Source organism: Gymnoscopelus microlampas, assembly GCF_963454915.1.
Source record: "Gymnoscopelus microlampas genome assembly, chromosome: 9".
Lineage (NCBI taxonomy): Eukaryota > Metazoa > Chordata > Actinopteri > Myctophiformes > Myctophidae > Gymnoscopelus > Gymnoscopelus microlampas.
Genome location: NC_139946.1, coordinates 11,122,480 through 11,126,657, shown reverse-complemented (window position 1 = coordinate 11,126,657; position 4,178 = coordinate 11,122,480). Strand labels below are relative to the sequence as shown.

Sequence of the window (4,178 nt, the reverse complement as noted above, 5' to 3'; positions counted from 1 at the left end):
ATAGCAGATCTACAAGCTCATAGTGCGGCACTCGGTGCCGCGCTATGAGCTTGTATATCTGCTATTTTTGACTAGCCAAAGTGTAAAATAATGCTTTTTTTTATCCAATCAAAAATGACACAGATGCGTTCCAGGTCTTAATGGTTTAAGCAAAGCTCAACTTCAGATCCCCCAAAGACCCCGCCCACATCCCCCCCCCCTCCTCCTCCTCCTCCTCCTCCCCTCTCCCCTCACTGAATGAATGTAGCTAGTTTTAGACTTCGACACGGTTAACTCCGCGGTTCCTCCCGTTTTAAAGCGCACATTGTGATGTGTTTTTTGAAGTGATTGAATAGAATGGAAACGATGGAACTGTTTGAATCAGTGTTGTATAATATTGCAGTGAATGAATAAATGGCATGATGTGATGATGTGCACTGAGAAAGAGAAACGCGTAGTACTACGAGCATTATCTGTTGTGTCTGAGGGTTGGGTATATATTTTTTGCCTCTCTCTGTTTGAATTGTTTTTGCTTGGTGGTTCTCTCCCACATTTGTTTTTAAATTATATTTATATATAAAATGCACTCCCAACCAGCAACAGTACAGTATGTGTGCCTTGTGTCATTCATTTCCTTCTGTTGAAAGTCGCAATCAGTGGCCAAGTACATCAATTACATTTTTGTGTTAACCCTTTAAGACCTGAGGTTCCGATTCTACTAATGTCTTCTAAATCCCAACAGTATTCTGAAAAAAACGTATGTTTCTATATCAGTGGTGCTCAATATTTTTAATGTCAGAATTATACGTATTTAGCCGCGGACCCCCATCTCAAAATGTTGTTCCAGGGACCCCCAGAAGCAAAGATTTGAGTTAAAAATGTTTGCTTTAAAAATATATATATTCAAATATTTGCGCACATTTTCACTATTTTTCAAAAATAGCAGATCTACAAGCTCATAGCACGGCACTCGGTGCCGCGCTATGAGCTTGTATATCTGCTATTTTTGGCTATTCTCTTTTGGCTATTCTCATTTTTGAATAGCCAAAGTGTAAAATAATGCTTTTTATCTCAAATCGAAAAATGACACAGATGCGTTCCAGGTCTTAATGGGTCAACATTGGAATTCTGAGTACAGCTGAGCTGAAGCACTCATCCCAGGAAATGAATAAATTAAACGTATTATATCCGTCACCAATATTTCGTGAATCAGAATTATTTTATTGGGACAAGTGTGGTTGCACATACTGTGGTAACCAATCAGAGGCAAGATGCACAATCAAATAAACCCAAGGCTGGGTAAAGGAAAAGCATCTTTAATATTGAAGGGAATGAGGAAAGCTGGTCATTTTGTCACTAGATAGGACTTTAAAATCTGGAGCAGTGGTTCTCAAAGTGGGGTCCAGGGACCCTCAGGGTTCCTTGAGAGGGTTCCAAATGGACCGTTACAGGTCTAACTCTGAGAGTCTACTCATTTTGGTTCCATTTGTACTCTCTCTCAGCGTTATGGGGGTCCTTGAAATGAAAGAATTTGAGAACCACTGAGCATAGAGAGCAGTAAGCCCTTTATTTACCCTGTCCAATTGGGCTTAGCGTTCCTTTCTGGCATCAGCAGTCGTGGCTGTGAGCTCACAATAGGTACACGAGAGGGTTGGCTGCCTGCCTTTTCTGCTGGCCACGCCTTCCTGTGGGGAGCTGGGGGGGGGGGGGGGGCTTCCTTGATTAATTGATTCCTACCAGGTATGTCTGCCCCGAGAGCCAGCTGGTTGTAGTACTTGGACTAGATAGTGTTTCCCCCCCTAACCACTGTTACTACTTACTAGTCCTAGATTGAGCTGGGGCTGCCGTCCCCCTGGTTTGCCACCATGCAAGAAATTGTACAGGAATTGTACAGATCTACAAGCTCTAGCTTGCAGACCTGCTATTTTTGAATAGCTAAAGAAATCTAAAAATGACACAGATGCGTTCCAGGTCTTAATGGGTTAAATAAAGTTCCAACGACAGTGCAGGCAGTGAGTAACCTTACGTGAGGCCCTCAAATGCATTGAAACGTTTTTTTTCGTAGATTTTCTTCGGCCTTATTTGACTGAACCTTGAACAGAAATCACTATGTTATACATGGGCTCCCCATATTATAGGATCGTTCCAAATTACATGGATACCTACTCGTTTGTTTGCGTTTCTTTGCATGTCATTAAAAAGCAGCATGTGATCCAAGGTGCTCCGCTGCACATGCTGCAGTTTCCTCAGCCTCATCATTGCGCTGCAGCAGCTTGTTTGTTTCCCAGTGACTTTGATGTATTATTCTGATTGGTGGGTTGGCGGTAACCCAGATTCTGATAAGATGATCTGGTGCTCCTGCTGTGACAAGCCTGATCCTGTGCAGGCAATAGCCCTATGGGCAGAGCCAGGCTCCATATTGGCTCAGGACAATGGACAGTCATCCTAAAGAGTTTTCAATTCCATTTGTTCCTCCACAAAGAGACGGGGGAGGGAGTCGTTAACATCCTGCTGTAATACTGTGAGATGATTTGGGTCATATGTCCGTGGAAAAGTAGAAGTTGAACTATCTTTGGACACTGTTAAAGCCAAGTACAAAGTATTTAAGTGTTTGGTGAGATTAATAAACATTTGAAGCATCAGCTAGTCATATTCATTTTGTTTTTGTACCATGTGACCAAAGGGTTGTTGCTGGACGTAAGTGGGTTGTCTTGTTCTTACCATTTTTACATTCGAATTTTAATTAACATTCAGAATTTTGCATTGTATCTGTTCCTGCTGCTTTATGCTACTTTATGCCCATCTTCCTGGCAATTCATCTAGCATCCTAATCCCAGCGGTCATGGTTAATTTGTGTAGCGCCTGCTGTGATGAACCACTCCAGTGGCAAACTGTCAGCATCTGTCAGGAGCGAGCAATGTGTTATTGTTGCATTCTAACTTGCATTTGATTCTTTTGTTCTCTTCTCAAGATGCAATGGGCAGGATTGCCTGCTGCAGCTCAGCTCGTCGGCTGTGTTTTGACCTGATGATGTTCCCTGTCCAGGTGTACCTGCTCACCCACCCATTCAATCCGGGAACGCATCTTTGTCATTTTAGATTTCTTTGGCTTTTAAATTATAGCAGATATACAAGCTCCTAGCTTCATATGAGCTTGTAGATCTTGAAAAATCTTGAAGATTTGTGCAAATCTCTAAATATATATTTTTTAAAGCGAACATTTTTAACACTCAAATCTTTGCTTCAGGGGGTCCCTGGAACAAAATATTTTACAATGTTTGCTTTAAAAGATATATATTCAAATTTTCACGATTTTTCAAAAATAGAAGATCTACAAGCTCATAGCGCATGAGCTTGTATAGCTGCTATTTTTGAATAGCCAAAGAAATCTAAAATGACAGATGCGTTCCCGTATCGAATGGGTTAACCACTTTCAACCTGCCGTCCCTTGGGCATTATAAGCAAAACCTTTCAAAAAGTTGCAAAAATAGTAGTTCTACAAGCTCACTAAGCATCGTGATGTTGAGTTATTTTTAGAAATGGAGATTAAGTGGTTAAGTGAAATTGTAAAATGTCAATTCAGTTTAGCATAGATGAGAAAGTACACTTTAAAGGTTTCCTTTGGCATACTGTAAATAATGATGGTTGAATTTCTATACCCATCTGATTTACTCCTTTGGTGGATTTGGAACTGGTCATGGTGGAGATTAGACTACTGAGACTTGCCCACAAAGAAATAAGTGAGGTTCATCATCAGAGACATCCTCTTTCCCATGATTTTAAGCCAGCAGCTTGAAATGAGGCGCAGTAGAACCATTTATGTTTCATCCATTTATTCACGGATTGGAAAACAACCCCAAAATAACATTTCATACAATTTGGTCCCTCAAGGCTCAATAGATCAGGGTCAACAAAGGCAAAGTTGTTTCGAAAGCTCCATCTTTTTTACTTTGAGATATTGAGCAGTTAACTAACAAGCAAGGAATACATAAATAGATTGTACGTTTTTTTTTCTTTTTGTTTTACTTTCATGGAAATAAATCTCACAAAATCTCATCATTTACAGTATCGTAGCATGACTCCTAAACAAAAGTTGATTCCATTAAAATACAAAATCTCTAGTCATACTTATGCTTTTTTAACTTCTGCCTCAAACAAAGTAGCATTGGCCATGAAATCGATTTGGTAGATTAAGTCTGA

At 40.3% G+C, this 4,178-nt stretch overlaps 1 protein-coding gene across 1 annotated transcript in view; it reads right to left on the bottom strand.

The window, feature by feature from the left end:
• Positions 1-4,178, bottom strand: part of hcn2b (hyperpolarization activated cyclic nucleotide-gated potassium channel 2b) — a 354,462-nt gene that overhangs the window by 205,576 nt on the left and 144,708 nt on the right. The gene's annotated exons all lie outside the window — the stretch shown is intronic.